Genomic DNA, 13,498 nt, shown 5'->3' on the forward strand with positions numbered 1-13,498 from the left:
TAAGATAAATTGAAATAAAATGTTAATTGATTTTATAGACAAAGGAGAAATTAATACTAAATAAGACCAAAGAAATATAAACAGATTTTCATTTTTCCTGCTGAAATTTGTATATATTTAAATCTGGAACATGTAATCCCTATATATATGTACAAAGAGAACCAGTTCAGATTTTTATTTTTCATCATTCTAGGCAAAAGTAATTGCAATGCCCCAAAATTATGATCAGAAAATTGAAAAGTACAACAGCCTTTTGGAGGATGAATGGCTTTTGCTAAGAATCTCTGTATTATTTCATAAATTGAGGTGATAATATTAGATTTTACATATACAAAACCATTTATATCCGAAACTAACTTTAGTCATTCCATCTTATTCCATCAGATGTAGTGAGCCCAAGTCCACAGATACTGTTATAATACTGTAGCTACTTAAGGAACGATCATGTAAGGGTGAACAGAAGTCACCCTGAACACATGATGTAGCAAGTACAGTTTACTTTCTCAATTCTGTGTTCTGAAAATACTTGAAAAATTTGTAATTCTAATGAAACATTAACAATACGTACTTATATATTAGCTAGCTACATATAGCCAATTGCCATAAGTATTTTTGTTCCTGTCAAAATATTTTTTTCTTGAGTCAAAGACAAATGATTTAACAGATTAACCCAAGATAGACAAAATGTCATGCAACTATCTCTAAATTTCCTTATCATTGTTAGTTTGTATGATATGTAAACCTAACATGTACAATAGAATTATAACTACACTGCTTATAATATAAAATGCATAATTTTGATAATTACTCTACATAATCTATATAATCCATAATGTATAATAATCTACAATTAAATAATATACAGTTTTATTATGTACGATTCCTTTTATAAGCTATTATGTAAACTATTCTATTTTTAAGCCATCTAGAGTTTATATAATAAATCACTATGCTATATAAAATGTATTACATCATGTACGCTGCATTTTTTACAATATAACAAATATACATAATATATAATAAATGCATACAATATATAACAAATACATATAGTTCTTATTTACGTTATGTTAAATTATATTTACGATATTATTGCGTATTACTTATTACATATTAAGAGTAATAGATTTGCATATATAGTTTCATATATTGCAGTGCAATATAGCCTAATATGGTATAATACTGTATGTTATATATTATGTACAGGTGTTTATATACTTCTCTTTGGTGTTTCACTTTAAAAACATTTACTGAGTAGAGGTATTTCTCTTCTCAGATTTTATTTACTTTGCTAACCAAGAAAATATTGTCAGTGTCAGTGTCTCCTTGAATGACAGTTATCCCAGATCGTTATTGGCTGTACTGGTTTTAATTTGAGTCACTTTTATCCTGAATGACTAGAATTGTATTTATTTGCCTTTTTTTTTTTTTTTTTTTTTCACATTCTTATTCTGCAGTCAGGTAGGTAGGTGCACTCAGACTTTTATTCTTCTCAATCATTTGCAAGTTATGAGCTCTCACTTTATAACCATCATCCCATATGTATGTGACCTTGCACTCTGAATTATTAAATTTATAACTTTAGTTCTCAAACCCATCTAATTTTTCTTGTGTGATATTTTTGTCATCTGCTGTTTTGGTAATATGCCCAATTTTGTACCATGCAATTGTCATTTACATTCTTTTACTTCTATGCCAAGGTCATTAAAGACAAGGTTAAATAGGATTGATTCCAATATGCAATATTTTAAAAGTTAGTTTCTCCTTTCTGGGCAGAGCATCTCTTTTTTAGCACAATATCTTGTCTTCTTTAGCTTATGAATGGAATGGAATGGAATGGAATAGTTCAGCTGGAAGGGACCTTCAAGGGATCATTTAGTCCAGCTGCCTGACCACTTCAGGGCTAACCAATCTTCTCCTCATTTGCATTTTTGGAAGTGGGGTTGTCATATTCCACACATCACCAAGGCCAAATCTCTACTGAAGCATACTCACATGGAAGGAAGGAGAAGAGAGGAAGCAGGTCAAGAACATCGACACCAGAGTGAATGATCAATGGCTCAATAACCCTGTAAATGTAAGAACTGCGTATATAATGGTAGCGTTTTGCCTTCTGAAGTGTCCTCAGAATGATATTGCTGGAAGCAAGCTACTCAGAGCTGCCAGGTCATAATACAATTCCTGTATTTCTGCTCTGGCATTCCAGAAATCACAGTGATGAGTGCTCTGCAGCTGTAAAAGCACATGCATGACCAGAAGTCAACTTCAGGACACACATTTTTCTAACACATCAGTGTTTACTAGTCAGTGAAATGGGTTGTTCAAGATGATTAATGATTCTGGTACAAAGCCTTGAATATTAGAAAGGTAAGGCCTGAATCAGTCCACTTTTTTTTTCTCTCTCTTATGTGGGGGTAATTTACGTTCAATGTGTTTTGTTGTGAAGTGGGGAGAAAAACATTATAGGTAGCAACTATTTGTTTTCATTGCTCAGGAGCTGTTAAAAAACCTGACTGTCACTCTCTCTTCCTGAGAGTTCATGACTACATGAATCATAATATTCTTAATAAGGAAAAATGTATGCATTTCATATGCATACCTGTGCAGCTGGGCAGGCAAGTAGCTATTGGAAGAATCATTGCTCTAAGTAGAGAGCTGTGCAGTAAAATAGTAGCCTGTGAAACACAGATTTATTACAGTACAACAGGATATACAGCCAGCATTGTTTGTGTGAGTGGAAGAAAATTATATTTGGTATGTTTAATACAGATGGATATATGTTTAGACATTAGCTTCATTATCATAGTAAATGATGAGACATTTTAGATTCCATTTAGATAACTAGGAACTATGTTTGACCAGGACCTCTAAAAAATATTATTTGCTGTTCAGTGGTATCAATGGTCTTTACAAATTTTAAGGTTTCTCCTATTTTATGCAAGATATATAAATTTTAGAAAAAAAATATGTTATACAGTAAGAGTTTGGTAATATTTAACTTTACTCTGGGGATGAAACGCTGCATAACTCTAAATATTCCTAGATTTTATCCTTGTTTTGTACAAAGGTTTCACAATATATGGAAAGACTAAATAAAGGCTTCTTTAAGTGTGCTATGCTATTGTTGCTATGCTGTTACTATGCTCATTCTCATCTGCTGGAATGTGAGGACTTTCATATTGACCCTTAAAGCAGCCCTCATTATTGGGAATGAAAAGATTTGTTGATTTAAGAAAAGTGTTAGAAACCATAGTAATGGGCCATTATCTTGTGGTGATTATTATAGCAAATCCTCTTTACCTGGTTGATTCTTTACACTAATGTCAGTAGCGAATTGTCTGGATAATCATAATTTGTATCTATGTTGAAAATTAGCTTTGTGTCTGAACTTTCCTAAGCCTGGAACAAAGCCAGGGAAGAAGAGGCCGAGGCCAAAGAGTCGGCACATGTAAGAGTGGACTAGAGTTTTAGACTGGATTAAAAACAATGACAGTTTGAAAGTAAAGACTTTACAATACCAGTGGATCAAGGTTCATGTATCATTTTGTTGCTGATCTTATCCTGTAATAAGTTCAACACTACAAGAAATTTTGGTGGTCAAACTGATGCGCTGGCTTTCCATATCTTAAGACAATCTTTATAACATGTCACTGGAGCTGCTTGTTTATATTTGAATGATGACAATCCAGTTTAAAAAAATCTATTAAGCAGAGAAACATGTAGTGTTTCAGCAAAGCAGAACCATGCCCTCCACTCTGGGGAAGATGCAGAACAGGTGATTGCAGGTAGCACAGAAAGAGCTTGCATCTTGACTATGTGACTCAGAACAGCCTGAGGTATCTGTGACTGTGTGGTTTTAATATAACTGAAAGCCAAAATTAGTGGTGTCTAAATTTCTTTGTTTCCAATTTATTAAGTGCACATTCCTGAAAGCTGCATTTTATTCCACTAATTTTATGCTGTTCTTCAACAGATCACATTTTACAATAAGTGCATTATATCAAAGAAGCATTTAATTAGAAAAAATCTATATTCGTTGCTGTTCTGAATATCATTTAGTACCCATTTCGTCAAGTATCAAAAGTATTTGTATTTATTCAGTAAAAAACTTCTACTGTGTGGAATATATCTCATATTTTAACAAATTTAAGGAACATTTATTAGCCAACTTCTAATGATTTTAAGGAAAGGTAAAATTAACTTTCAAGACCAACATCTGCTGTGCACTTACTGCAATACTGAGCACTTTGGTGGCCTTCATTAACCAACAAATAAATAATAATACAGCAACTAATGCCATCTGTCATGACTAACACTTATTCTACTAGGACAACAAATTATTGCATCATTTATATTATGCTCCAGAGTATTCCATTCATCAGTTTTTGTATGGCTCTAGTGATGAGCACTGTATGAATCTATTGTTCTATTGTTCTCACTGTTCCAGTGTGCTATGTTATCTGAGGTTATAGTTATGTCTTTAGTGTATCTAATTCATTTTACCAGTAAGGTATTGAAGTTTTTTGTTTGTTTGTTTATTTATTTGTTTTGTTTTGTTTTGTTTTTTTACCCACAAGCTGGTGCAACCTGTACATAACATTAGCTTTTAGATACTTCCAAGGATCATGTTATATTCATATTTAGTTAAATGAGCACCACCCTGTTGGATTTGCCTTTTGCACACATTGCCCTAAAGTTGGGAAAGGAAAGGAAGGGAAGGGAAGGGAAGGGAAGGGAAGGGAAGGGAAGGGAAGGGAAGGTCTTGCTGAGTATTTTTGTTGTTGAATTAATACTTTTTCAGCCATTCCACATCCCTATGAAAAGGAAGCTGTATGTGGATTTTTTCCCTCTCTGTTTCATAAATCCTAAGAAACTGTGAGTTGCTTTGCAGTGAAGCAACTTTTACATATGGTTCTTAAAGTGGAGAGAATTATTCTTCCTTTGAGACTGAGTTCATTATCTTGAGCCTGTTGCTAGGAAACCTTCCCATTAATCTGTCCATTCATTTGCTGCATTTTTATCTCCAAACCAAGGTGGTTCATTCAGCATCCCACATTTTCTTTTAAAGGCTTTGTGCAAGAACAATCTATAATCCACCTTCTTGAAATGGAGCTCATGGTTACACAACAGAGCCCTTTTTTAGCATCCAGTAAGTCTGTTGTTCACCTCCTTCTATCTCTTCCATCAAAGAATTAAACATTAGTTTGATAATTAAAAAGCTGATCGCATATATTCAAGCTACAGAATCATATGTGGAAAATATACACTAAACTTTAAGAACCTTACATCACTCTCTCCTCATGAGAAAATCCTAGCATTCATTTCACCTGTCTCTAATGCCTCTAATTTTCTATGTTGGTTATAATACTTCCACACTCCAGATGCAGTTCTGTAAATGTAGCTCTGCTTTGTCTCAGCAAGAGAGACAAAAAGACAAGGCAGTTCAAAATCCCGGGTAGTCAATTGAAATAATTTGGCAACTTGCAGCTCACAGCTTCTGCACTGCAAGGGCTTGGGGTCTAGAAACTCTGCCTATCACTTGTGTCAAAGATTGGGTTTGGGAACTCCATCTGGCCACCATGCTGTGAAAATTGTCTCCCTGCTTGGGAAGAACATATGTAAAAGGGTAGTGAGACCATTGTAACAAATCATGAGAAAACACAAGGTTAATTCAATAAGGAAAAGAGTGGGCTGACCGCCATTACAGGAAAACTTTTATGTTGAAAGCCTAACCCGTGTTTGAATCAGTTCTTTACTCTGACTGGGGTTTGCTGAGGCTATTTGTCTGTCATCTCACTTGCTTGACAGTGAGGTGTGAAGATACTTTCCTGAGAAAAATAATTTCTGCATGGAAGAGAATGGTCAAGATGTATAAAAACCTTGAAAAGTAGATAAAAATTATGTAAAGTCATCTTCTGTAGAAACTTAGTAAAACAAATCAGTAAAACAATGTTCTGTAATTAAATGGGGCAGAGGTTTGATCCCAAATAAGAAAGACCACAGCTATTAATCTTATCCTGTTCAGTTTAAGTAATTATTTAAAATATACAGCTACTTTTACAGCTAACACACAGGTGAATTCCTGACTCATACATTATTGGATTTAGCAGAATAGTCTTTATTAATGAAATTCGGTCAGGCTAAATTGAAAAATGATTTCACAGCTGAATCTTGCTTGTTTGACGTATTTGATTAGCAATGGAATTTATTTTGGGTGAATTTATCTGAAGTAAAATAATGATTTTACAGAATAACCTCATGGCTATGTTAGCTTTATATCATCACCAGTAAATGAAAAATAACAATACAGTAAAGTTCTTTTAAATTATACTGATGATTTATATGTACATTATGATGGATTTTTGGCTTCAAGCCAACTTCTATTTGTAATACATTAAGGACAATGGAAGTGCCATTTCATAAAAATTCTTAGCTTTAGCATATGAACCACTTGCCTGTTACTCATGATGTTAACAAATTACAAATATTTAATGTGTTGAAAAGCAACAGATTTTTATGTTGATATAAGGATCATGGAAAATTATAATGTGTTTTCTATCATTTAATCATATAAACAAATTTGGAACAAAGATTAATTTATTGTCGATGTTTGTTGTGATTACTGGTATATAACAGTATAATAATGGTGGTATAATAGTATCCACTCTGGTGCTGGTTGACTGAGGAATACCTGATGATACAAAATTTGTATTATCCCTATCTATAAGAAATTGTAAAAAGAGGTGGCTTTCAAAGTTTCAGATTTTTTGATCCATAATGAGCTTCTAGTGGGAATATGGACCTTTCTAGTGACATTGTTTTTGAGCACTGTGCATAGTGAAAGCAGCAATAATGAAAACTGTCGTTTAGAGTGAGCACTGCTGGTTAGGAACGGATATCAGAGTGTTGGGGTGGACAGAGTGGACTTTGCAGTACTGCTTGACTTGCTGCAAATTAGTTCAATTCATGATATTGAGAGAACACAGAAGAAGAGATGAAGTTAAATGAGTGTCAGGAATATCTCAGGTACTAGGATAGTTTTGTGAAGCTTAGAAGGAAAAAAGCAGATAAGGCATTTATTAAAAATGGAAAAAAAGTGATAAAGCTGGGATATGAAGTGAAAATCTTCAGGACAGAGAATGCCCCTACTCTCATATTCCCCAATTTGTTTTCTGTATTGGCTATTATTAACAGGAAGGAAAGAGTGAAATACATAGAATATTTGTGCTCTGTTTGAAGCTGCAGAAAGATTAAAAAAGTAATAGAGAGACTGTGAAGCTAAATATATGATATGAATATTGAAAATTTGAAATTTGAATATTTGAAAATTTGTGATGGTAGTGATGGTTCATAGGTGTTAGTGATGGATGAAGCTGATAGAAATGAAAGTAGCATTCAGCTGTGACAATTGTACCATTTTAAAGAAACATCAGAACAGGAAACATGAAGAGCAGACACGACTGGGAGTTCATTAGCGTGCAGCATAAAGGATGTTATGACAGCTGTATGTGAACAGAGAATTATTAGCAGGGTTCAAAGCTGATGGCACACCTTAACTCTGGGAACGAAAGCCACCTAAGAGAAGAAAAAACAAACAAACAAACAAACAAAAAATGAGGAAGAGAGAAAGGGAAAAGAAAAGAGAATACTCTTCCTGGTACCAGCCAGAGAAACCACTGTCCTCTCAAGGTTCTCTCTAGTGCGGTAGGTGACAGAGAAGACAATGATGAGAATTAGTTTTTGCCATTTCCCCCCCGGCCTTTATCCTTTTCTTTGAGACCTCTTCAATAACCTTATTGGTTAATGTTGATTGGAGTATGTTTGATTGTTAAGCTTTTGAGCACATACTTTAGATAATATTTATTAAATACTTAAATGATTAATATTTATTTTACTTCATGCTATTCTCTCCCCACCCCCCCCCCCCTTTTTTTTTCCCTAATATTAGTCAAGATAAAAAAGGAAAACAGGGTATAAAACAGGAAACAAAGAACGGAGGCTGGAAGAAAGGATGATTTTCAGATTTTCAGACTACTGGGAGCTTTCCATACGACCCTGCCATAGCAACCTGACTGGGGTTTGCAAGTGTAAGGCCATAAGAACAAAAAGAGGTGAGCAGCAGCATAAGGAGTCCAAGGGAGAAATACTGCCTGGGTGCTCTGGAAAACATTGGACAACAGCTTGGAAGCAAGGATGCAGAGCTGCAGGTGAAAAACAGGCTTCACAGAGCTGTAAATGGAAAGCCTTCACATTAGGCAGAATTGATCACGTGCTCAAACCACCAGCGGTGCCGTTACAGCCCAGATTAACACTGTCCTAAGCAGAGTTAAATGGTCCATCAGGTGCAAAGAAAGAGAGGGAAGAATAAAAAATGGAGTGTTGTGAAATATCTGGTATTTACCTCCCTCCCCCCCCCTTTTTTTTTGTCCTTATTATAATAAATTTCCTGTAAACAAGAGAATGCAAAATACTTTAATAGAATAAGGTAGTGTAAAAATGATATGAATGTGACTTCTTTATGATGATATTTTTTCTGATAGAAATCAGTTTTCAAGGATATTTAGAGATTCACATTGTCCAAAATGTTCAGTTATCTTCCTGATCCAAAGTAAAATGAAATGTAAGAAATCTTACTTATCATTTTCTCTCTTTTACTCTTTATTCATAGCCAAAACTACAAGTATTTGGACATATCAGTTCACACACTTTGTGACTCAGTGTCCCATTTTAATACATTATGCAGGTATGTCTGTAAATTTAATCAGTTTACTGGGACTTTTTATATCCTGGAACTGGTGGAAGGGGATGGGGAGAGAGATGTGGCCCTCGCTATCCATGAAGAAATGGTTGGTGACCTGGTACAGCACTTGGATGTGCACAAGTCAATGGGGCCGGATGGGATCCACCCAAGGGTACTGAGAGAACTGGCAGAGGTGCTGGCCAAGCCGCTTACCATCATTTATCAACAGTCCTGGCTATCAGGGGAGGTCCCAGTTGACTGGCGGCTAGCAAATGTGACGCCCATCTACAAGAAGGGCCGGAGGACTGACCCGGGAAACTACAGGCCTGTCAGTTTGACCTCAGTGCCAGGGAAGCTCATGGAGCAGATTATCTTGAGAGTCATCACCCAGCACTTGGAGGGCAAGCAGGCGATCAGGCCCAGTCAGCATGGGTTTATGAAGGGCAGGTCCTGCTTGACGAACCTGATCTCCTTCTATAACAAAGTGACGCGCTGGGTGGATGAGGGAAAGGCTGTGGATGTGGTCTACCTTGACTTCAGCAAGGCTTTTGACACCGTCTCCCACAGCATTCTCCTCAAGAAACTGGCTGCTCTTGGCTTGGACTGGCACACGCTTCGTTGGGTTAGAAACTGGCTGGATAGCCGGGCCCAGAGAGTTGTGGTAAATGGAGTCAAATCCAGTTGGAGGCCGGTCACTAGTGGCGTTCCCCAGGGCTCGGTGCTGGGGCCAGTCCTCTTTAACATCTTCATCGATGATCTGGATGAGGGCATTGAGTGCACCCTCAGTAAGTTTGCAGATGACACCAAGTTAGGTACGTGTGTCGATCTGCTCGAGGGTAGGAAGGCTCTGCAGGAGGATCTGGAGAGGCTGGACCGATGGGCTGAGGTCAACTGCATGAAGTTTAACAAGGCCAAGTGCCGGGTCCTGCACCTGGGGCGTAATAACCCCAAGCAGAGCTACAGGCTGGGAGATGAGTGGTTAGAGAGCTGCCAGGCAGAGAAGGACCTGGGAGTGATGGTTGATAGTCAGCTGAATATGAGCCAGCAGTGTGCTCAGGTGGCCAAGAAGGCCAACAGCATCCTGGCCTGTATAAGAAACAGTGTGGCCAGCAGGGCTAGGGAGGTGATCGTCCCCCTGTACTCGGCTCTGGTGAGGCCGCACCTCGAGTACTGTGTTCAGTTTTGGGCCCCTCGCTACAAGAAGGATATGGAGGTGCTTGAGCGAGTCCAGAGAAGGGCTACGAAGCTGGTGAGGGGCCTGGAGAACAAGTCTTACGAGGAGCGGCTGAGGGAGCTGGGCTTGTTCAGCCTGGAGAAGAGGAGGCTCAGGGGTGACCTTATCGCTCTCTACAGGTACCTCAAGGGAGGCTGTAGCGAGGTGGGGGTTGGTCTATTCTCCCACGTGCCTGGTGACAGGACGAGGGGGAATGGGCTTAAGTTGCGCCAGGGGAGTTTTAGGTTGGATCTTAGGAAGAACTTCTTTACCAAAAGGGTTGTTAGACATTGGAACGGGCTGCCCAGGGAAATGGTGGAGTCACCATCCCTGGAGGTCTTTAAAAGACATTTAGATGTAGAGCTTAGGCATATGGTTTAGTGGGGACTGTTAGTGTTAGGTCAGAGGTTGGACTTGATGATCTTGAGGTCTCTTCCAACCTAGAAATTCTGTGATTCTGTGATTCTGGAAGCAGCACAAGAAAAAACCTTGTATCAGACATTGGTCTTCATTGTGTTCAGATTTTGAGAAGTAGCTACCAGTCATAAAACAAAAAGTTTTTTGGCGTGCAATCCTTATTCTGTTGTGTTCGCACCTCCCCACCCCCCCTCACCCTGAAGTTTATAAGAAACAGAAATCCTCTGTTCATAAAGCATGTCTGTTGTAGAAGACTTTTGGCAACTACTGTTTTTCTATGGGTGGGTGTTAAAAGCCCTATTTAATTAGCCTTGTTTGGTTTTACCTCAAAGAAAGAGCAGATAGATTATTATTAATAGCCTACTGTTTTAATTGATTCCATGTAGTATAGAACTTAGTGCTTCTTATTCAGAAAATGGTAATGAAAATTTAATCTTCTGAAATATCATTACAATGCAACAAACAAAGGAGAGACTAGAAAATGTAGGCAAAGATGCAAAGTTATGCTCTCATAGGTTCTGAGTTATCATATTCAAGTCTCCAGTGCTAGACAGTGGTTAATGTACAGTCCAGTTTATATATAATAGCCTTTTCTAAGTGAAACAGTAGATTTTAATTCACTTCTATGTGAAAAAATGATAGCAGTAAAATATAATGTGACAATTTGTGCTTATGGCTTCCCATGGTTGCAGTTTCAGTTAAGATAAAAGACCAAGAAGATATTGAGACTAAATCACTTTCCTCAGTCTGAAAGTTACTCATATAGGTCAAGGTGATGGACACTAAGAGCAATGTTGTTGCTTACCAGTACGTGGATGTACACAATAAATTATTTTATTTGGCTGCCATGAAAACAATGTCAGCTTTCAAACAGGTTTGGAATAAGGACAGCTGGTTGAAAACCTACTCATAAAATCAAATGTCATTAACTAGAAAAGAGATATCTCCTGTACAAAATTAAGTTCATTGGAGATCTTGAAAAACAGAAAATTCTGAATAGGAATTCTGGATTAACAAAAAAGAGTAGAATAGAAAATCAAAGTTACCCTAACAGATGCAAACAGGTTTATATTTTCTGTGCTCAAGTGCTCACTGTAGTTGCTGGAAGGAAATCCTGGCAGTTCGACTTCCATTCAATGTAATTTGGTTTAATTACATGGATTACCTCCCCAAAGACCCTGAAATGTTATCAAGTCTTCTGGTTGACAAAATATGATTTTTCTGATGCCAAAGGACTCTTGATATATGTATCCCTTTGAATGATTGTTCTGCTACAGAGTATGTTGTAGAGTTATGCATGCAAAATATTTGGCACTTTTTTCTGTCCTAGAGTACAGTCACTCCAGTGTATTTTTGTCTCTTTCCCTTAATAGTCCCTTCATGCACAGCTTTTTTCAACTTGATGTCCTTACAACACTTGTCCTCTTGCCAGGCAGTTCCCTAAAGTACCTAAATTGCCATAGGTATGAAATCCTTGGTTAGCTCAGTAAATAACAGAAAAAACACATTTAATTTGCATAAAAAATAATTCTCAGTATGATAACCTGTGTTTTTTTGTTTGTTTAAGAATGTAATTCTAAAGCAAGTAAAGCAATATGTATTATTAAGAGAAGCTTTTCCGTTTCCATTTAACTGTAATTACTAGGGAACACACAATTTTAGCAAATGGAAATTTATCTATGATCCAAATAAATGTTACTTAGGTGATAGCTTTTATAACACTTTATTAAGCATCAAAATGTTTGTCATACTTAACACCTGGAGCTGTCACAGTGAATGTGTGAGCAATGCAACTGGAGTTGTGAAGCTGACAGTGGTTTTGTTATTAACAAAGCCCTCATTCAAATAATGTTCATTTTTTCATGCTTTCAAACAAATAGACAGAACCCAAACAAACCTGTTTTTTTTTTTGTTTAATCTGATGAAGAATCAGCACAAAATGGATGTATAATTATAGAACTTCATGCAAACAAAGGATATTATTTTTCTTAGATGTACTGAAATAAAAGCATATTGTGCAGGATCAACTCATATATATATATATATATTTCCCCAAAAATACAAAGTAAGGGATATAAATGGAATTCTATTAGATTTCAAGTGTTCAAGATCCTTTACTCTGTATTCTTAAAGCAGTATCTTTATCACATTGTGTATCACTCTTTGAGAATGGACGGATTAAAGGAGATTACCTGATGGGATAAACAGAAGAGGTTTATTTTATGTTGCTTTCCCCTAGTGCATGGTCATACTTTAGGCTTTAATGAACTAAAGGAACATCTTCTTAACTTCTTGATTAATTTTACACGCTCATGTAGTTAACAAAAAGGTAAATGAGATAAAATTAACTAGGCTCTGGAAATGAATAGGTATGGGAATTTTTATTGGGTTTTCTTCCCCAAATGTCTGTCAAAACACAGAAAGTTTATTGTATTTCCACAATTACTACTCTGGAGTTTTGCATATTATGATACAACTTGATTTCAAGACAACACAGGCAGGCCTTTTGGTAAAAGGAGATCTGCATAGATTTTTTTACTACTTTTAAGGCAGAAGAAGGTTGTGTCAGATATCTGAAACAACATTCAGAAAATTTTAGTGAGGATTTCCCTAACTGGTCATGCTCTGGTACATCTGTCCTGAAAAGGAGTATTTCTCCTATTCCCATCCTGTAGGTATCAGTATCCCCATTCAGTAGGTATCTTGAGCCCTCTTCTAGTTCATCCAAGCCTAAACTACTATTCTAAAAAAAAAAACACACACACACATACACACACACACACACACAAAAAAAAACAACAACAAAAAAACAAACAGAAGAGAAATGTCTTGACACTTAAATGACTTAGGAATGCAAATAAATGAAGCATGGCCTGACAATCTCCTGTGTGAGCAATCTTGTAAAGGCAAATCAAGCTAATCCTTTTATTTATTTATTTATTTATTTATTTATTTATTTATTTATTTATTTATTTATTTATTTTTTAAATCATTTTGGCATCATTTTGTCATTTCTTTCAAGCTGTATAGTATTTCACTGTTTTAACACTGGCTTAATAAGGACAAAGTAGACCCTAATTTATCAATTTAAATTTTAAAAATATGCATTCCTTCTCTTCAGCTTGTTT

At 36.3% G+C, this 13,498-nt stretch overlaps 1 protein-coding gene across 2 annotated transcripts in view; it reads right to left on the reverse strand.

Moving 5' to 3' along the window:
- The window catches only part of CNTN5 (contactin 5), a 691,903-nt gene that overhangs the window by 51,238 nt on the left and 627,167 nt on the right, over positions 1 to 13,498 (reverse strand). The gene's annotated exons all lie outside the window — the stretch shown is intronic.

The sequence above is a fragment of the Oxyura jamaicensis genome, chromosome 1, assembly GCF_011077185.1.
Source record: "Oxyura jamaicensis isolate SHBP4307 breed ruddy duck chromosome 1, BPBGC_Ojam_1.0, whole genome shotgun sequence".
Taxonomy (NCBI): Eukaryota; Metazoa; Chordata; class Aves; order Anseriformes; family Anatidae; genus Oxyura; species Oxyura jamaicensis.